The following is a 23,120-nucleotide window of genomic DNA, read 5'->3' on the forward strand; positions in this document are numbered from 1 at the left end:
TTGTGGTGCACTGAGGCCATGATGTAGCAATTGGAGATACGATAGCTCCTAAAGCAATTGAATAAGCCTGCTATCAAAAGCATCAAGATTTGCTATTCTACAATTCTTTATTTATTCTTTTTATTATTTTTTTATCGATTGATGCTGCCGTTCAGCAATTAGCCATCGATGCATGTCATCGCCTTCCAACATTGACCACCACGACCATAACTGCGGTACACCGATCTTCCCCACTTTTGCCTAGGAAGAAAAAGAAAAAACAATAACACAAAAGATCCTAATAGGTTAAATACTCATCTAACTGAATCTATCATCTTACAATCAAGTTAAGCATGCATGTTGTTGTTGACATATATAACGAATTGCTGCATAAAATATGCCAAGAACATGTACACCACAGCTAATAGATACTAGTGTTGGACTAAAATTCATATGATTGTCCCTGATTATGTTGCTAAGGGAACGAGTTCTATATTTTAGCAAAAATAATTGATGCATGATGATCAGATATTCCTAATAATCTATATCTTTTGGGTAAATGGTAACATAAGATACTCTTGATTAATATAACATATACTTTGACATATAAATGGCAATGAGAAGAAATTTTGATTTATATATTAGATGGATATTTGTTTTATTTTCATTGAAAAGGGGTTGAAAGAAGGGACCATGAAGGCATATGTTAGCATAAGCCACATATTGGTGGTGCTATTACTGGTTATGATTTTCTTATGGTGCATCGAGACCATGGTGTAGGCAATGACACAGCAATTTGAGGTCCAGAGCTTCTAAAGTGATTGAATAAGCATGCTGCATATGAGGGTCTTCTATCTTACTATTCTTTCTCATTTATTCTTGTTTTGGTTCGTTTTGGCTTTCTAGGGCCACAATATATGTTTTGCTCATTCTGAAGAGTTTTTGATAGATTTTTTTGAATTTTTAATTAAAATTATTTTATAAATATTTATTTATTTAAAGAAGAATTTTAATTGCTGCATCATATATCAAGAACACACCGCAGCTAATAGATTATTTGAAATCATTGACAAGTAGTGTTGGACAAAATTCATATGATTATCTCTTCAATTTTGATTGTGTTGTGAAGAGAAAGACATCTAAACTTTAAATTTTTGGAGGAAGAAAAGGAAAATATTAATGTAATATTAATTTGATGATTAGATATTCCTAAATATTCATATCTTTTCCAACAAATGGTAACATATAAAATACTCTTCATTAATGTAAGATATACTTTGACATATAAATGGCAATGAGAGAGAAAAAATTTTGTTTATATATTGGATGATACATTCATTTTATTAAAAAGGGGTTGAAAGAAGGGCACCATGAAGGTATATGTTAGCATGAGCTATGGTGTGGTGGCATTATTATTGTGATGATCTCCTTATGGTGCATCAAAGCTATGGCACAGGACACGATGCAGCAATTGAAGGTTCAACAGCTCCTAAAGTGATTGAATAAGCATGCCGTCAAGAGCATAAAGGTTTGCTATCCAATAACAATTTCATTTATCTTTGTTTTGGATTTTGCTTGGGTTTTTGGGGTAAAAAAAAAATTATTAATTTTGAGAGAGTTTTCAATAAATTTTTTGAATTATTTTTAAATAGAAATCTATTTTACAAAGTTATTTTTTATTTTTTAAAAAAGAACCTTAATTTGGTTTTCAATTTCTTAGATTATTTGATTTAATATTAATCTTTTAAAAGGAATTTTTGTACAATGCTTGCAAAATCAAGAAATGGTAGCTGAGAAAAATCTGGGTCATTCTATGAACAAGAAATGATAAACAAATATTTTATATATAATATTTTTGGAAGAACGGTAGCAAGAAAATATTTTTGTACGATGCTTGTTGTTATCTATTATTTACTCTCAGTATTGCTATCTATTTATAGAGTTAATTATTCCATTGTACTTATTTGGGCATTTAAAATTCTTAACCTGTGCTCTTTTTTAATTTATTAGCATTTTATTCTGGCACTTTTTAAAAATAAAAATGTGACTCTTTTCGTTCATTCAGTACAATCATGTAGTTTCTACATATTCTTCCTCCTTTATCGTGCTTATTTTTGGCATTTTTTACTGTAATGCTTCTTAATTTGTGATTTCATTTGTTGTAATATTTGCTTTTCCTTTGGAAAGAGCCCGGACGGAGATATCATAGACTGTGTCCGTATCTCTGATCAGCCAGCCTTTGATCATCCTTTACTGAAAAACCACACGGTCCAGGTGCGCTCTCTTTCCCGCTCACTTCCTCTTTCTTCTCGAATCCTTCCCTATGTTTACACCTGGCGGTCTCTTTTTGTACTTTGTCTTCACTTTGTGCAAAATCTTCAGATGAGGCCAAGTATCCTCCCATCAGGCTATATGATGAAAATGAGGTAGCATCAAAGATAGAAAGTAGCTCCATACCTCAGCTTTGGCATCAAAATGGGAGGTGCCCCGAGGACACCATCCCTATTAGGAGGACAAAGAAAGAGATGTGCTGAGAGCCAACTCCGTCGAAAGATATGGGAAGAAGAGTCCAGGGACAATCCCAAATCCCACTCCTTATATTCGCCAGGTCTGCCGATGGACATGAGGTATATAGTTTTGAAAATATATGAAAAGGAGTAGCTTAGAAACAAAGCATCTCTTTCTTTTTCCACTTCTTCCCATGCTCCTTCGCCTTTCTCCTTTGCCTTTCTCATTTGTGTTTGTTGGTGGGTCTTCTTGAGTAGCATGCGGTTGGTTATGTACAAGGAGGTTTCTACTATGGAGCAAAGGCAACCACGAATGTGGAACCCGAAGTTGCAAGAGCAAAATGACTTCAGTCTGTCTCAACTTGGGTTATTGGAGGTCCTGATGAACTTTTAGATGCTATCGAAGCTGGCTGGCATGTATGTTATTGGTTTCAGTTTCGAATAAATAGGAAGTAATTTTAATTACATAAAATTCTGAAAGTCCTCTCTTCATGCATTAACTAACTTCTACTGGTTACTCTTTGTCGTGGAAAAAAATCAGGTTTATCCAGGTCTGTATGGAGATAATAAAACAAGACTATTTATTTACTGGACTGTAAGTTAATATCACTTCATTTTTCTCTGGTCCCCACGTGTTGTTTCTATTAGCTTCTTTTTCCTCAACGTCTCCTTCCATGTCTTCCATGAGTTTTTTTTAAGTACATTTATCTGTCAAATAAAAGGGATCATTGGATTGTTCATCATCTTGAGTTTTTCTGTTCTTTTCTAGTCAATTGTATGAAAGAGATGGATGATGTGGCACGGACATTGTTCATTTAGATAGATGACGTACATGGAAAATATTATGAAAATTGGGTGGCTTCTAATATTTTGCTATGAAAATTTCAGCAAGATGGTTATCGACCAACAAGCTGCTACAACCTAAAATGCTCTGGGTTCATTCAAGTCAACAAGGATTTTGCATTGGGTGCCACCATCACCCTATTTCTAGCTACGGTGGAAGCCAATATGAAATCACTTTATGTGTCTGGAAGGTAAAACTTCGGTGTGGCAAAACTACAATAGTCATATTTAATTACTATATCACTTTTCATCTATAAATAATAAAAGTTTTCTTTTTTTTTTTCTTTTTTTTTTTTGAGTAGGATCCGAAAACTGGGAATTGGTGGATACAGTATGGGAATCTGTCTCCACTTGGCTATTGGCCTTCGTCCTTATTCCCTTATTTGACATATGGTGGCTCCCGAGTAGAATGGGGAGGGGAGATTGTGAACTTCAATTTAGATGGTCAGCACACCTACACGGAGATGGGCAGTGGCCATTTTCCAGGAGAAGGTTTTGGCAAGGCGAGCTACTTCAAGAACATTCAAATAGTTGATAACTCGAACCTTCTTCAAGCTCCTCAAGGGATTGCCACCATCATTACGAGACCCAACTACTATAATGTGCAGAATTACAGCAATGGTTTCTTCTACTATGGGGGTCTAGTGGAAATCCAAATTGTCCATAGAAGCCCTCAACTTTTTGGCTTGTTGGGAAAAAAAAAAATCTATGAGAAAATATTTGAGAAAAATTAACTGTGAACCATCAATGCACAATGAAAATAAATAGTTTTTCTTTCTGGTATACTCAAGTAGATTCTACCAAAAAAAAAACCAAATAGATTGTCAAATAATCAAGCAGTAACATCCAAGCCACACAACAAATAATCAATATGAAGTGAATTTAATAGCCCACAAGTAAGTGATATATAAAGAATTTAATGCGGGAGCATTTCAATATGGAGGATGAAAAATGCTGGATCTATTCAGCAAAATTTCCACTATTGTGAATATCATGAGATTACACAATGTATTTCTACAGAAGTCAGAGATCACCACATATCAATGTCATCACCTTGGGTGGAATTTCAAGAAAACAACAACAATACCTCGCCAAATGAGTGTGCTATATCCAAGTAAGCGAGAGGAGAAATTAGTGATCCAAACAATTGTAGTTGAAGAACAAACAACCAAGATTCACCACCTAAAATTTGAGTTAAATCAAAGCTAAAATTACCATTTAGTCTTCTGATAAAGTTGGAGGATCATCAAATTCAATGTGGACCACTTTTATCTCCAGAGATAAGACTGTATAGGTTTAGAAGCAAGAAATGCCACATTGGAAGTCAAATTATGTGCCAAAGTTTTAGAGCATGACTTCGTTGTACACTACCTAATTAAGATATCATTTTTTTTTAAAAAAAAAGGGCAACTTTTGGAAATATGTGATCAGACTAAATTAAATTTCATCGACCAAGATATATTTTCTATAGAATTTTACTTTTTTCATATATATTTCTACTAGCCATATCTATTTTAAAAAAATTGAGTTCTACTTGAACTAGAAAAGGAACTGTACCTAAATTGTGTAAGAGGTACAAATACCATTTGTATATCTTCGTATATTATAAATCAATAAAAGGAAAGGAAACCTTGACCTTGTTTTTGCAAAATTCGCTAATTTCTTAAATCTTATTGAGAGATTTGATTTGAGCAAATTGAAAGAGTTATTTTCTTATCCCTAATTGGATTAGTCAAGGGCCTTCTCAAGGAGGCTCCTCCTCCCTTTTTCTTTCTTCTTGTCTTTGTGGTGCATAACAGAGAGGGGTTAAAACCCTTCTTTAATGATGGTGAGGGTGCTATGTTACCCTCACTTCTCCCTTTTTCTCTAAGTGTGCGTCCATCCCCATTATATGGTTCAAGACCCATCCAACAAAATTAACTTGCCTTCCAAACTCATGTATACGTATGTAGAGGGTTTCACCAAGCCCACTATCTGTCCACACAACTCATGCTTTTCCCTAAGTAATGATTTTGTCATCATATCTGACTCATTCTTATCGGTATGAATTTTCTTATGATCATATAACAATTTCATCTCCAAAGCATCTTGAATTCAATATTACTATACTTCTAGAATAAAAAGTTGGATTCTTGCTTAAATAGTCATGCCTTAACTATCATAAAAAGCAGTCTATTTCTTCTTACTTTTAGCTTAATTCTTGCAGGAAATTTTTCATGCACAATATTTCTTCACAAGCTTCAATCACTGCAATACATTTAGTATCAATAATAGATAAAGCAACGTGCTTTTATAATTTTGACTTCAATGACACCTCCCTCTACAAAAGAAATCGAGTACATTAATGTGGATTTCTTAGAATCAATATCACTAGTGCATATCAGCATCCATGAAACCTATCTAACATAGGTTTACCATCACCAAAACACAAATATACCTTGGATGTACATCTGAGATATATAAGAATCAATTTCATAGCTATCCAGTATTCTAGACTAGGATTAAAGAGGAACTGATGGAGAACACCCAATCGCATGGGTAGATTCTACTCTTTTTCAGACCATGATATACATCAAACTACCAATAGTGGATGCATATGGCACTTTCTTTTATCTTTTTATCTTTAGGCTCTATTCCTGTAGGAAGCTTTTCATCGATAATGTTTCTTTACAGGCTTTCTTCACTGTAATACATTTAGCCTTAGTAGCAGATGAAGCAAAACACTTTTGTAATTTGATTACCATGGTAGTTCTCCCCTAGCAAAAAGAGGTCAAGTATCCTAAAGTGGGCTTCTTAGAATCAATATCATTAGCCACGCATGTCAACATCCATTTACCCATCTGACTTAGGTTTATCATCACAAAAACCAAACAAACCCTGGAAGTGCCTCTGAGATACTTGAGAATAAATTTCACCACTGACTAGTACATGTTGTTTGCCAGGATTCAAGAGGAATTAACGAAAAATAGCAACTGCATTAGTGATTCTAGGCCTTGTGCAATTTAATTATGATGAATGTGGATGAATCTCATCAGGCATGTGGATGAATCTCTCATTTTTCGATGCATGTGTTTGGTGAGCACTAGATACATCTGGAACCTATATATTATAAAAAATTAAAAGATGTAAAATTAATTATAAATAATAACTAATTAATGTACAATATAAATCTAACTAAATAAATAAATCATACCTGCCCACTACTGGATGGCACCGACGAGGAGTATCTACTGAGCTATGCGCAAAACATCCACTTGCCATCTGAGCATACATCTGATGGAGCTGTACCTCCAAGTAGAAAATTTTGTCATCAAACTCAGTTCGAAAGCTCATCCCCAATTCTCTTAATGGTCTCTTCTGATGGTGCTTGAAAGATTGCTCATGCAAATATTGTCTTGTCATGCTCGAACTTTAAGTACGCATTCGTCCATATCCATCTTCTCCCATCACCTCTACAAAGATATGATCTTTTAGTTCTGGTGTGCGCTCATCCTCAGGTACCTCCTCAAGTTATCGTTTCATCTCCTTCTATAATAAAAAAATATAATATTAATATTAATACATACTATATATAAAGAGAATTTAAATTATACACTTATAATACACTCTTATGCATCCGCATCAATAACACCCTACTTTGAAGTATGTGTTATAATAAACATGCTTAGTCGATCTGTTTCTAATCCCTCTGCTTCCATCTATTAACATAAATAATCCAGATATATATAAAAATTACACTAGAGTTATATTTAATATAAACTTATAATATTCTAAATATACATTTGCTCTAATAACAGAAGATGAAGTTCTCTCTATCTTATGCAAGCCTCCCAACATCTTCTGGTTATTTTTGTTTCATGCACACTGTTCCTATAAAGTTATTAATGTCATTAAAAATATAATATATTTTTATTATATGAAAAGAAACTAATCACAAAGAACAAGTATCTGGACATCTTCTTGTCCCCAATAACGAATAAGTACCTCCACTAATCAGCTTTCACATGCAGAGAAAGTCTAGAGATAAGATTTTCTTCCCTCTAGTGCTCATCATAGTAATGATGCTTGATATAAGATTTTTAATTCCTCCATATCTCACCAACTGACTTTAAACAGTTTTCTCTATATTCCACTAAAGGTATTTGTGTTATCCTATAAAATTAAAATTTAACAAAGTTAGTATCATATAAATGTATGAATATAAAAGATAAGAGTTATTTCATATACAGATTTCTTCTTATGTTTAACAATACATATTTAATGTAATTTCTTGAATGCTACTACATTAAAAACATAACCATTGAAAAAAATTATGCTGCTACATTAAAAACATGGGCAACCAGTAATTTGGAATTCCTTCGATTTTGTATCTCTTTTCAAATATAATCTAGAATTAAATACATAATTATAAATAAAACTTATAAATATATTTCACCTGCACCTCTTTTCAAATGTGATCTAGAATATGTTGAGGCATTTCTATCTAAGATGCATATGTCAATGGGATATATATCTCTTTTTCGCTATTACTCCTAATTGACTCTTGAACTTACTTGCATTAGACTTATAAGGTTGCATATGAGCATCAAATATCAAAGAAAACTTCTGACCCGTACCCCAAAACTCAATATCGTGAGCCATACCTCGACCTCTTCATCTAAAAGTTGACTGACTCAAATAACCTAATTAGTATCCAAATACAATAATAAGATAAGATAGTATAATGATTTTAACTTTACATAAATAGAATAAGTGATTTTACCTGCAATATTTGATGACTGTGGCTGAGATAATGTGATCTCTGATTGCTGTCTATATGGCTAAGTATTATATGCTGAAAGTGATTGTTACTGTGACTCATTATGATTGGACTGATATGATGAATAAGTTTGTAATTTATCCAATATGGATACACCACGTGTCCTCTTGGAGCATCCTAATATGTAAAACATAAAAAATAAGCATCATCTTCATCTTAACTAACAATGAACAATATTAACTAACAAAAAGTAAATATAAAAAGTAAACATAAAAAGTAAATATAAAAGTAGACATAAAAATAGAAGAGAGATACAGAATTTAACTAACAAATAAATAATAATAACTTACATCAAATTTTCATAATTAACAACGATCATTCGTCTTCATCTATCTCAATATCATCATCGATGGATCTCATATTATCTACAGTTGTTCCATCTACATCTTTCCTCACCCATGAACATCATCATCACGAATATATATTATCTCATCTAAATGTTGCTCGCTAAAAAGCTCTGCTTGAGGTATTGTTTTTAACATTATTTGAACCATCCTTTGAGTATACATCAAACAAATCTCTAACCGTCATCTTGAGAACAACACTTCATCTTGATTCTATAGGATCTGAAATATAGCATACTTGTTTTGCTTGACTTATTAGAATGAATAGTTCATTTAAAACATCATTGTCATTATATAAAAGATGACTAAAATTGACAAGTGTCATCTTAAACTCATCTATCTTCTTTCCCTTGATATCATCAATCCAATCACACTTAAATAGTACAAATTGCATATTATTGATATATCGAATCTTGATCATATCTATCAATCTTCTGTAATAAGTTATATCTCCAACACTTGTATGTGCCTTGACAACAGTACTATGATTTTGAGCGGTTCTCTTATTATCCTTATCAAGTTTGCAAAATATTAGAAGTTATTGATAATATATCCACCATAATGTCGTACAAATTGGTTTGGACCTCTAGCAAAATGCTGAGTTTCATCTGAGTACTAAATTTCAGATGTTCTTGCCTATATTTAATTTAATACATAAACTTTCAAATTATATAAAAATTAAATGATAAATAAAAATTTTAAATTTGAGTTGTTAGAAAAAATTAAATATGATTTGCTACATGCTCCCTCAACCATGTGTGAAAAGTTGATACATGGACCTTTTCAATTTGATCATCTGATGAACAAGGTATTTGTCTTCTTAAATACTCAATGTACTTCCTATATATACTATAAACAATATCTTTAATAAGTATAAATTTGTTAGTATATCTTACAAGTTGATCATGAAACTTACATCGAATGAGAATTATGGCATCAATATTTTGTAGCACATAACAATGAGCTTGCTCTTATGTAACTTCATCAATATATATATTGGCTCCCTTTTCAATAGGATAACCCAAATTATTTCCACCATCATTATTCCGAATCAATTGATTTGACCTAGTTTCAACATCCTGTAAATATCTTAAACATATGCATAGTGGATGCTCTTAAATATATATCTCACCAGCTTGCAGATCCTTGCTAGCATCAGGATGATACTAAAGAAAGTCAAAATGAAAAAAAAAACATCATAAGTCGCAGCCCATTCCATGGTTGACATTTATGAACATATTCAAAAATTGATAACTTGCTGTTAAATGCAGTTTTGTTCTGACAAAACAAGAAGTAAACCACAAAGCGTACTGATTGTTGGGAAAAAACCGCAATCACAAACAATAATGCTGCAAATTTTTAGCAAGGCAAGATACTTTAAAAACATTCAAATAGTTGATCAGTTCAATAATCTTCGAGCTCCTCCTCTAGGACCTGCCACTTTTAGTATAAAATCCACCTGCTATCATGTGCACTATGCTGAAAATTACTTCTACTAGTATGGGGATCATGGTAGAAATCCCACTTGTCCATCGAAGGTTTGGCTTGTTGGGAGAAAGAATATTTGTGAAAAGATACCAGTGAACAATCAATGACAATGAAAATAAATATTTGTTTTATAGTCCTCCCCTCACCACCTTGTACATTACCAGCTTCAATAATAATGCGAATTTCACTGCCATCAATGACATCATGTTATCCATTTTCTCCTTGTCACGCCCCAAACCCAGCACCTGGGTTGGTCACATAATACGGCCACACAATCCCCAGAGTAGTGCCCTAGAGATCATATAAGGTCTAAAATAAATATAAACTTAAATATTTTAAATAACCAGATAAATATCAAACATATCAACCGAGTCACATCTCCAAATCAAATAGTAAACTTTGTTCAAATACAATCATTCAAATGTTCATTGGTATTAGAAAATTTAAACTAGCTAAATTACTAAAAGCTTCAGTACTTGTCTTCTCTCGCCCAACCATCCGAATTAAGCATCTTGTGGGTCTAAAAAAAAACAACAAGGAAGTATGAGCTTCTTCAGCTCGATAAGAATCACTGCATATGTATGTCAGACTAATGGATAAAGTGAAAAATATATTAATACCAAAATAATTTTATGAAGACTCGTATATATATAAAATAACTCAAATACTGGTATAAACATGCATTTAATAAATAATAGATCATCATATACCATCATGTGAGGTCTTTATTCTACATTAATTTACAAAAATCTTAACATCTGATTCATCTTTCCACAACTTCAGTTTGATAATCTTTTATCCTTTTTGGCTTTGGACTAACCTCAACCATGCCTGAGTCTCCACTCGATCAAATTTTCACTCATAAGCCTTTCAAGGTTGTTCCAGATATGAGCTCCTGGCTGGCTGTCCCATGTATGAAAGCCTGTGGGGGGCTGTCTCAAGTATAAACTCCTGACGGGCTATTCCAGATATGAGCTCCTGATTGACTGATCCACATATAAGCCCATGGAGGCTGTCCCAAGCATAAGCTCCTAGCAGACTGTCCCATACATATTCCATATGACAAGGATAATCCAAACCATATTTTTTTTCATAAAATTATAATATATTAACTTTATTAATAAATTTTAATTTACAGTGTAATTAAAATAAATATATCATACCCATATAATCATGTTATGTGCATTGAAATTGGTGACTTTTATTGGCACGATCATCCAAACTATTTACCGGCGGGGCAACTTTTTGGCAAGCGAGTGGAGCCACCCTATCATGGAATAATTTTACGGGTTCATGTTTCTCGTAAATCGATCTTAGAGATTCTATCAAATTCTTAAATTTATCCATGACAAAGCCGTCCAAACTGATCAAATAAATGTGGAAAGTGTACTGGCAAATCTGAAAAGTTCGAAATTTTTTTTAAAATTTTTATCAGATCCATAAACCAATTCATGACAGAGATGTCTAAATTGACCGGGTAATCATGATAAATATGCAGTAAATGTAAAAGGTTTGAAAAATCTCGATGATTTTATCAGTGGAAAATTTGAAAAATCTTTTAAATTTTACTTTCCATCTGTAAATCCTTCTTATTTCATCAGAATCAAGATATTGCATCCAGTTACTCCTCTGTGCCCTTCTTTCCACTTTGGGATATGTAAGAGTCACGTGATATCGAGCTATTGAGACTTCATGAGAGAGAACCTCATTCAGGAAAGATAAGTGGACTTAAAAAGCAATTTTCTTCAAGAAGAAATTTGTGAAGCTCCGGCTATTTAAAAAATAAAAATCATCTTCAGCATTGTTGTTACAGTTGGTGGAGGATGTCAAACGCTAACTCTAATTCTAGAAACTGTAAGCAGTGTAGGAAAAAAATTTCAAGAAACTTTCTCATCACGTAAGTTGATGGATCATATATATCACGTTCGCAATGCATGCATAATGCTAGTGTTCCCAACCACTAAGCCCGCGCGTGACCAGAAATGGAAGGCTTTCTTCTTTCCCTCCGAAGACTCCGGCAAGGATCGGAGTCCTAGGGCCGCCGGACTTTTGCAGAATCTTAGAGCTGGACTCTTCTATAAGAAGACCTCCCCACCCCTCCATGACTCCCCACGCCAAAAACAATCCTTATTTCCCTCTCGTTTTCTTGTAGGAGTTCAACGCCTCCCCGCCGGAACTCTGGGATACCACGCTCGGGTAGTCAAGGTAAAGCCTGGCCTTATTCTCATTGCTCTCCTTACCCTGGAACCATTATTTTCGGCGTCGATTTCGCTGGAAATCAAGTTGAAAGCCACCTCCCCTGTTTTTCCTATCGCTTTTCCCGCTTTTCCGACGATCGCCGCGGCTTTTATTCTTTGTGGATCCCTCGGCCGAGTTCCCCATGGTCACCTGATGACCAGAAAGTGGAGTGATTCCCTGTTTTTGGCCGTTTTTATCGTTGTTTTTGCCAGCCGGTCGCCGATGCCGGGTGCCATCAGTCGCTGGGCACCGCTGCCTGTCGCTGACCCTCCGGCATTGCTCACCGCGACCACAGCTGCGGTCCACCTTTCTTCCCCTGCTTTGCCTACCAATGAAGGGAAAAACAAAAAAAATCCTCATAGGCCACGTACTCATCTGACTGAATCTATCATCGGGTAAATATGCATGTTGTTGCTGACATAAATAACGAATGGCTGCGTAACATATGCCAAAAACACACCACAGCTTATAGGTTATGTTGGACTAAACTTGATTGTGTTGCTAAGAGAATTCATATATTTTAATTAATTGGGGGAATAATTGATGCATGATGATCAGATATGCTCAAGAATCCATATCCTTTTGGGAAAATTGTAACATAAGATATACTTAATTAATATATGATATACTTCGACAAGAAATTTTGATTTATATATTGGATGGTATATTTATTTTATTTTTTTTAAAAAAAGGTTAAAGGAAAGGGCCAATGAAAGCACATGTTAGTATGAGCCATGGCTCACCAGCGCTATTGCTGGTGATGATTTTCTTATGCTGCATTGAGTCCATGGTGCAAGCCACAACATCACAATTGGAGGTGCGGCAGCTTCTAAAGCGATTGAATAAGCCTGCCATCAAGACCATCAAGGTTTGCTATTCTACTATTCTCTTATTTATTCTTTTCTTTATTTTTTTTTGGTTTTCTAGGTTTAAAAAGATATTTTTTGTTCATTTCGAGAGAGTTCTGACAAGATTTTCTGAATTGTTTTTCAATAAAAATTAATTTTCAAAGTATTTATTTATTTAGAGGAGAGAAGAGAGCCATGCAGACAACATTCTATATTGTATACAGATATAGTTTATGTGTTTAAGTTTTATTCTTTTCGTTCAGTGCATTCTAGACTTTGTGGTTATTTTTGGCATTTTCACTCTAATGCTTCTTGCTTTGTTGTTTCATTTGTTCTAATGTTTACTTTAAAAAAAAAAAAAAAAAGAGCCCGGATGGGGATATCATAGACTGTGTCCATATCTATCATCAGCCAGCCTTTGATCATCCTTTACTCAAAAACCATACTGTCCAGGTGTGCTCTTTTTCCTCCTCATTGCCTCCTTTTTCCAATTCTTCCTCGATCACGTAGTGTTTGCACCTGGTGGTCTCTTTACTTTGTCTTCATTTTGCTCAAAATCTTCAGATGAGGCCAAGTATCCCCCCATCAGGCCTATACGATGAGAATGAGGTAGCATCAAATATGGAAACAAGCTCCATACATCAGCTTTGGCGTCAAAATGGATGGTGCCCGAGAACACCATCCCTATTAAGAGGACCAAGAAAGATGATGTGCTGAGAGCCAGCTCTGTCGAAAGATATGGGAAGAAGAGCCACAGGACCATCCCAAATCCCATTTCTTCATATATGCAAGAGATTGTCCAAGGACATGAGGTATATAGTTTTGAAAATATATGGAAAGGGTTAGCTCTGGAACAAAGTGTCTCTTACTTTTCCATTTCTTTCCTATGCTCCTTTGTCTTCCTCATTGGTGTTTGTTGGTGGGTCTTTTTGAGTAGCATGCTCTTGTTTATGCACAAGGAGGTTTCTACTATGGGGCAAAGGCAATCATGAATGTGTGGAACCCAAAAGTGGAACAAAATGAGTTCAGTCTGACTCAGCTTTGGGTTATGGGTGGTCCTGATGAACTATTAGACTCCGTCGAAGCTGGTTGGCATGTATGTTATTGTTTCAATTTCAAATAAATAGAAATAGTTTTAGTGACAGGAAACTCTGAAAGTCCTCTCTTCATGCGTTAACTAACTTCTGCTGGTTACTCTTTGTTGTGGGAAAAAAAACAGGTCTATCAAAATCTGCATGACGATAACAAAACAAGACTATTTACTTACTGGACTGTAAGTTAATTTTCCTTTGTCTCTCGTCCTCTGTATGTTGTTTCTATTAGCTTCTTCTTTCCTCATGTTCTTTTACATTGTCTTCCACGAGTTTGTTTAAATAGATTTGTTTTATCAAATAAATAAAAGGGAATTGGATTGTTCATTATTTTGAGTTTTTCTGTTTTTTATGGTCAATTATATGAAATAGATGAGGTGCCACACATATTCTTCGTTTCCATAGATGACACGGCAAAAATTATAAAAATTGGGTGGTGTCTAATATTTTACTATGAAAATTTCAGCAAGATGGGTATCAATCAACAGGCTGCTACAACCTAATTTGCCCTGGGTTCATTCAAGTCAGCAACGAGGTAGCATTGGGTGCCGCCATCGAGCCCATTTCTACTTACGATGGACCCCAATATGAAATCACTCTACAGGTTTGGAAGGTAAAATAAAAAATGCATGTGATTTTTGTTTCTCATCCTAACTCGTAAGCTCTTGGTGTAGCAAAACAATATAAGAGTCATATTTAATTAGTCTTTCACTTTTCTTTTCCACCCTGTAATTTATTGCGAGATAAGGGGTGGATTTGCAGTGTCCTTTCTATGGCCACTTGAGGGTGGGGTCCCAGCAGTGTTTAGATGCCATCTTATGAATTGCATGCATGCAGCAAAGGGCTTACGTTGGCTTTGGCTTATCTCCTTTTTCTCTTCCTGTGGCTGTGTGAAAACATATTTGTTCCCTTCAGCTCCTTGCCCATTTGACGTGCCATGTGCTGAGATTCCTATTTTAATCCTCCGTATGAATTCTTCCATTGGCTGTCTCTGTTTTTCCGATGTAGTGTCAGCATGCAGACTAGTCCCAGCATTAGCCTTAAAACGAAATCTGTGATCATTTCATTCTTTCCATACTTTCCAGCAAACTGCAGATTACTTTTTCATTTTTCATGTATAAGTAATAATAAATATTCATATGGGTTTTATTTTTTGAGCAGGATCCAAAAACTGGGAATTGGTGGGTGCAGTATGAGAATCTATCTCCATTGGGCTACTGGCCTGCATCCTTATTCCCTTTTTTGACAAATGGTGGCTCCCTAGTAGAATGGGAGGAGAGGTTGTGAACTATAATTTCAGTGGTCAGCACACCACCACAAAGATGGGCAGTGGCCATTTCCCTGGGGAAGGTTTTGGCAAAGCGAGCTACGTCAGAAACATCCAAATAGTTGACAAGTCCAACAATCTTCAAGCTCCTCAAAGAATTGAAACTTTCAATACAAGACCCACCTGTTATAATTTAAGCCATGCCGACAATTATATCTATTTCGGGGGTCCTGGTAAAAATCCCAATTGTCCATAAAATGTCTCAACCTTTTGGCCTGTTGGGAAAAATAACCACCATGAAAAAATGTTTTCAAAAAAATAACCATGAACAGTCAATGCATAATGAAAATAAATGGTTTTCTTTACAGGCTCTGTTCACTACAACACATTTGGTTTTAGTGGTAGACGAAATGCCACGGTTTTGTAATTTTTGCTGCCATTGCACTTTTCCTCCCGGCAAAAGAGGTAAAGTATCCTGATGTAGAGGTCTTTGAATCAATATCATTAGCGATGCATGTCAGCATCCATTTATCCATCCGACTTAGGTTTATCATCATCGAAACAAAGGGACATAACCAGAAGTGCTACTGGGATATCTTAGAATATATTTCACAATTAACTCATATATGTTGTTTGCCAGGATTCAAGAGAAACAGACTGTTACACTTGGCCCAATTGGGCCCTAAATCAAGCCCATATGCGAAAAAAAAAAAAAAAAAACTGGAAGAAGACTCTCGTTGGAGTCTTCTTCTTTTTCCCCACGTCCGATCAGGAGGAGGATTCTTACGGCTAGTAAAAACCCTAAGAAGACCTCTATAAAATCCTCCTTCCATTCTCTATGGCATCCGATCTCTCCTCTTATTTTTTTTGAATTTTTTCATTGAAGCCGCAGATGTCCTCATCGTGTTCGTCTCAAATCTCGATTGGAGACCTCACCGGAGTCGGAGGTAAGCTCCGACCCTCCTTCCTCTCTTCCTTCCCCTCCTTTCCATGGCTTTGTGTACTCTCGTCGGCCGTCGGGATCGTCAGAAAATCTATGAAAATGTGAACCTTGTTTTGCTCTGTTCAGCCAGACCATCTTCCTCCTCTTTTTCGACCACTGGCACCGTCGTTTGCGGCGTATCACCCTAGGATAAGGTCACCAGCCAATGACCGGAAAACAAAAGAAAAAGGGGCGGCACCCTATTTTTCTGACTTTTTCTTGATTTCTCATCGGCTGAACCTTGCCGCCAGCCATCCTTTGCCCCACCACTGTCGACTACCACTGCCGGACCTTCGACCATGCCGCCATGCCTCACCGGAGCATAAGCGACCCTTTTCCCCCTCTCATGTCCCTCTCTGTTCGGCCAGGAAAACAGAGAAAGAAGAGAAAGAAGGAAGAAGGAGAAAGAAAAAGAAAAAGAAAAGAAAAAAAGAGAAAAAGAAAAAAAGAAAAAAATAATAAGAGAAAGTTTTCTCTCTCTTTCTCTCTCCTCTCTCTATCTTCCCTCTCCATCTTCTCTCTCTATTTTCTCTCTCTAGACCTTTTCTCTTTCTTTATGGATTTTGTCTCTTTAGAATTTTTCTCTCTCTAATTGCATCACAGACCCTAGGATAAACTTGAGATGAAAATAAGATGACCTGAGATTGCTTCAAAATTCGTGCGTAGATTGGATCCCAGTCTGGCCCTTATTCATAATTTATAACATCGATCATAGTTAATCCATATTGAGTTATCCTGATATGATCTTTGATGATCTCGACTATGATTGTTTCATCTAATGGATATTAAGATTCTCTCTCCACTTTCTCTCTCTACTTTTTTCTTAAAATTTTTTTCCCTCTAAAATTTTCTCTCTTCATGGATTTTTTCTCTCTAAAATCTTATGGATCAGTGGAGAGTCCAGATATTTAGACAAATCTTAATTTTGGTTAATCTAAGTGAGGTCCTGGATTTGTGTTATTAACATCGTTTATCTGTAATTTCTTTATATATGATTTTTATATTTGATGAGGATCATCAAGAGATACGATTGTCTGCATAAGATGTCGAGTGAAATATCTTATTTTTAAAATTCATAAATAAAGAAGAATATTAATTTTTGTGCTTCAATCAGTCACTGGTAAAGGTAAGAATCCCTATATATGATCACCATTATATATGTTATTTTACTGTTGGTATTGCATCATTGATTTTGCATCATTGGATTTGAGATTGATGAATTTACGATATCTGAGACACCATTATTTGCATATATGATTTTGAGCATGAGTATGTTATGTCAATATATATATATCAGTGATTGATGGCATGATTATATGGATATGATATATTTATCTTGATTACATTGCAGATTAAAATTGATTAAAGAAGTCAAAGTATTATAATTTTATGAAAATAAATAAAAAAGAGATATAATTTGGACTAGCCTTGTCATGTGGAACAGCCGTCAGAAGCTTATGCTAGGATAGCCCCACAAGCTTATGCGTGAAAGAATTTGATCTGAGAAGATCATAGATATTTTGATCCGAAAAAGATCATGGATATTTTGATCCAAGAAAGATCATCGATATTTTGATCTGAGAAAGATCATAAAAATCGATCCGATAAAAATTATTGCATGATCCTGGTTAGTCCAAAGTTAGAAAGAAAGAAAAAGATTAAAGATTATGCGATAATGAAAAAGAAAGAAAAGACAAGACATGAAATAATTGCTGAACAAAGTATTTCACCTATTATCATATGATAATGTATCTCTTTTGATAAGATAGATAATTTATAGATATTTGTATTATTCTAGATATTGAATATAGGATTTAATATTTTATTGCTTATCTTTATTTTTAGATTATATTATTATATTGATGTGATATGAAAATTTTTACTGGCTATAAAGCTCACATCCCTCCATTTCTTTTTTTTCTTCTCAGAGTTATAGGATGCTTATGATTGTCTATGGTTTGGATTTACAGGTGAGCAGATAGATAGATAAAGTGTCATGATATCTAATCAGAGAATTGAAGAAATTTTATTTGTAATTATATAAGTTTTATTAAGTATTATTGGAATCAGATGTTATGGATGTTGAGGTTATAATGAATTACTTTTGGCCTTGCATATTTTTTAGGGCTTGCTCTAAGAGTGTGTGGCCATCACGTATCCGATCGGGTGTTGGTTCGGGGTGCGATAGAATGGTATCAGAACCTAGGTTATAATTATTTGGAGACTATGATATAAGTGATTAGAATATGATAGAATAATATCAGAGCTTAGGTTTAATATCACTGAGATTATGAAGTGATATAAAAACTTTATGTATGATTAATAGGATGTGATAGAGTGATATCAGGAATATGACTGAAGTGGTATCAAGACTTTAAGGTCACTAGGGACTGTGACATCTCTGGGATTATAATCAATAGAGTATGATAGATAATATCAAAGCTTAAAATTATGATCATTAAGCATGTGATAGAATGGTATAAAAGTTTAGGTTATGATAATTAGAGAATATGACTTAAATGGTATTTGATCTTAAGGTTATAATTACTCGGAATTGTGACTTTAGAGATATTTAAACTTGAGGTTATGATCATGAGGAATACGATAGACATAAAAGAAAGGATTCAATATTTGGATTTTGAATCAATAAATACTATGATAAAATTTATACATAAGTGGTATATGATGTCTATAATAGAATTGATAAGTTATATTTTAGATTCTAATTAGTAGGGTTGACATGAGTATGAGAAGTGTTGACCCTAGAATGAAGAGGAGATATTGATGTGTTGAATTGAATATATTCAATGATTTTGGAATGCTAAACTTATATGGTTGAAGATCACGATAACTTTTCGATGATAATTGTCTGAGCATTACAAATTTTTGACTATCAGAAGAAAGTTAGTTAAGATGTGGTCTAAGAAGAAATTTCATCATACAAGAGAGAAATATTTGAGCATTGAATCTATAGGAGGTCATATATGAAACTCAATTTTTGATGAAGTATATATTTGAAATTTATTTTAAGAATATGAGATATACATCTTGATGAAATTTTTGGTTATTCAAAATATCATGTTTTGAATATGACTCCTTGATCTTTCAAGTTGTATTGAATTTCAAGTCAAAGTTGGCTTTCTAAGTGGATCAAAGGTATTTTGATATTGTTGTTAAATTGAAGAAAAAAATTTTTTATTAGAGTATGATGTATAATTATGATGAAATCTTAATAATTTATATTTTTATCTTGAATTAGATTCCTTATTTTCTTGTGATTATTGAAGATTGTGGATTGTAATTTAAGTCAGAATTCAGATTTCTGAGTTGAACTAAATATCTTATTATTGTTAAATTTTGAATGACTTGTATAAGGGATAATATTTTATATAGATTTATCTATTGATGCTAAGGGTTGTAATGAAGGGAGCTTTACAAGAAATAACTAAATTGATTCTACTTACAAAGATGTTGACTTGAGTTCTTCTAGTTGTTCAAGTTGGAGTTAATTCTTTTGCAAAGAAAGATTGGTTGAAAGTTATCTAAATGATTGTAAGGTAAATCGAAAGGTTAGCTTAAATAAATTTGAAACATATTGAATTCTAGGGGAGTGATGAAACTTATGAAATGATTTCAAATTAGAAAGTGGATGAAGATTTAATTTTGATGTGCTATGCTTAAGAGATAGTAAAGATAAGAAACTTAAAATTTTAACCTAAATTTTATATAAAATTTGAAAGTTAGACCTACCTTTGATTGATTTAACATACAAAGATATTTTTATTTTTGATAGACTTATATAATTTGGTAAGTTGAGATCAGAGTGCGCAGTAAAAATATGATGGTTTAAATTGATTAAAAATATTAATCCTTTAAATCAAAAGATATTATGGAATATATTAATTGCAAACAAAGAAGGATTTTATTGATAATGAAAAAATGCTATAGATCTAGATCTAATCTGATCATAGCCAGATAATTTTGCCAGTAGGTTGCTTCATTGCAGATAATATCAAGAAATCCTAAATATCTAAAATTTATTATTAAGAGTTTGATAATTCTTTTGTTAGTTAAAACCTAAATATCCTGACACAGATATTAGATTCTATTTTTTAAATTTAACATTGTTACTCGAACTGACCTAGAGGATTGAGGTTCTCTTAAGATGAAAGTTCACATGTTAAATTTGTTGAAAGGTTAAGAGAAGAAAGAAATCGATGATTGTGAAGAGTGCCCCGATGTTCGACCTTTTTCTATTTTTTCATCATAGATAGTCTGAGATAATTATGAATTTCGAGTGGAATGTATTGGACAAAGAATTAATGGTATGGTAATATAAGTATAAAATATTACTGCTCTTTCAAAAAAAATTAAAAAAAAAAAAAAGGGGGATGAGTTGAGATTTTAAATAATTTTTATTATAACAAGATCATGAGAAATAAATAATATGTAAGATATTGTTAGAAGCGTGAGAATGACATGATGAGTGTATATTTTTAAGTACGTATCTCAAATAATATAACTTAATTTCGAGGATGAAATTATTTGAAAGGAGGGAGAATGTAACATCGGATCCAATTGGGCCCTGAATCATGCCCATATGAAAAAAAAAAGAAAAAAAATCTAGAAGAAGACTCCAAAGGAGTCTTCTTCTTCTTCCCTACATTCGATTGGGAGGAGGACTCCTAGGGCCACTAGGAACCCTAGGAAGACCTCGTCGGAGATCTCATCAGAGTCGGAGGTAAGCCCCGCCCTCCTTTCTCTCTTCTATCACCTCCTTCCCATGGCTTTGCGCACTCTCGCTGGCCGTCGGATCGTTGAAAAATCCATGAAAAGGTGAGCCCCTATTTTGCTGTTCAATCGGGCATCTTCTCCTCTTTTCTGACCACTGATGCCGCCGTTTGCGGCATCTCCCCCTTAGGATAGACCTCATCTCTCTATCCTCTTCCTTGAAAGGTCTTGGCCATCGGTGAACCGGCCAATGACCGAAAAACAAAAGAATAAGGGCCGGTACCCTATTTTTCTGATTTTTTCTTGATTTCTGCCGGCCGAACCTTACCGCCGGCCATCCTTTACCCACCCACCATCGACCGCCAATATCGGACCTTCAATCGTGCCTGTCGTGCCTTACCAGAGCATAAGCCACCATTTTTTCCCCCTCTCGTGTCGCCTCTGTTCGCCAGGAAAATAGGAGAAGAAGAGAAAGAAGGAAGAAGGAGAAGAAAATGAAAAAGAAAAGAAAGAAAAGAAAAGGGAGAAAAAAAGAAAAGAAAAAAAAGAAAAGAAAAGAAAAGAAAAAGGGAGAAAAAAAGAAAAAAGAAAAAGAAAAGAAAAGAAAAGAAAAAGTATAAGAGAAAGTTTTCTCTCTCTTCCTCTCTCCTCTCTCTAACTTCTCTCTCCATCTTCTCTCTCTATTTTCTCTCTCTAAAACTTTTTCTCTCTTTATGAATTTTATCTCTCTAGGATCTTTCTCTCTCTAATTGCATCATGGATCCTAAGATAAACTTGAGATGAAAATAAGATGATCTGAGATTGTTTCGAATTTGTGTGTAGATTGGATTTCAGATCGATCTTTATTCAAAATTTATAACATCATCATGGTTAATCCATATTGAGTTATCCTGATATGACCTCTGATGATCTCGATCATGATTGCTTCATCTAACAAATACGAAGATTCTCTCTCTACTCTCTCTCTACTTTCTCTCTTAAAATTTTTTCTCTCTCTAAAAAATCTTATGGATTAGTGGAGGGTCCAAATACTTAGACAATCCTAATTTTGGTTAATCCTAGGAGAGGTCCTAGATTTATGTTATTAAGATTGTTTATCCATAATTTCTCTATACATGATTTTTTATATTTGATCAGGATCGTGAAGAGATACGATTGTCTATATAAGATATCGAGTGGAAATATCTTGTTTTCAAAATCTTAAATCAAAGAAGAACATTGATTTCTGTGCTTGATCAGTCACCGATAAAGGTAGAATCGTTACACTGATCATCATTAATATATTATTTTTCTGTTAGTATTGCATCATTGGTTTTGCATCGTTGGATTTGAGATCGATGAATTGCAATATCCGAAACACTGTTATTTGCTTATATGATTTTTAAGCATGAGTATGTTATGTCAATATATATGTATTAGTGATTGGTGGCATGATTATATGTATAGATATTTATCTTGATCACACAGTGATTGAAATTGATTAAAGAAGTTAAAGTATTTAATTTCATGAAAATAAATGAAAAAAGATATGATTTGGACCTAGCTTTGTCATGTAGAAAGCCATCAGGAGCTTATGCATGGGACACCCCACAGGCTTATGCATGAAAGAATTTGATCTGAGAAGATCATAGATATTTGGATCCAGAAAGATCATGGATATTTTGATCCGAAAAAGATCATCGATATTTTGATCCGAGAAGAATGAATATTTGATCCGAGAAAGATCATGAATGTTTGATCGATAAAGATCGTTGCATGATCCTGGTTAGTCCAAGCCAAAAGAAAGAAAAAGGTTAAAAATTATAATGATAATGAAAAGAAAGGAAGACAAGACATGAAACAATGTTGAACAAAGTATTTCACCTATTATCATATGATGATGCATCTTCTTTAACCAAGACCTATATTTATAGATGTTTGCATTATTCAGATATTAAACATGGAATTTAATATTTTATTATTTATCCTTATTTTCAGACCATA

At 34.0% G+C, this 23,120-nt stretch overlaps 2 pseudogenes; both read left to right on the forward strand.

Moving 5' to 3' along the window:
- Positions 1–624: 624 nt before the first annotated feature.
- On the forward strand, positions 625–12,617 carry LOC105036586 (protein neprosin-like; annotated as a pseudogene).
- Positions 12,618–12,888: 271 nt separating this feature from the next.
- Positions 12,889–15,680, forward strand: LOC140859225 (protein neprosin-like; annotated as a pseudogene).
- The last annotated feature ends 7,440 nt before the right edge of the window (positions 15,681–23,120 follow it).

This window comes from Elaeis guineensis, chromosome 7, assembly GCF_000442705.2.
Source record: "Elaeis guineensis isolate ETL-2024a chromosome 7, EG11, whole genome shotgun sequence".
NCBI classification, from domain to species: Eukaryota; Viridiplantae; Streptophyta; class Magnoliopsida; order Arecales; family Arecaceae; genus Elaeis; species Elaeis guineensis.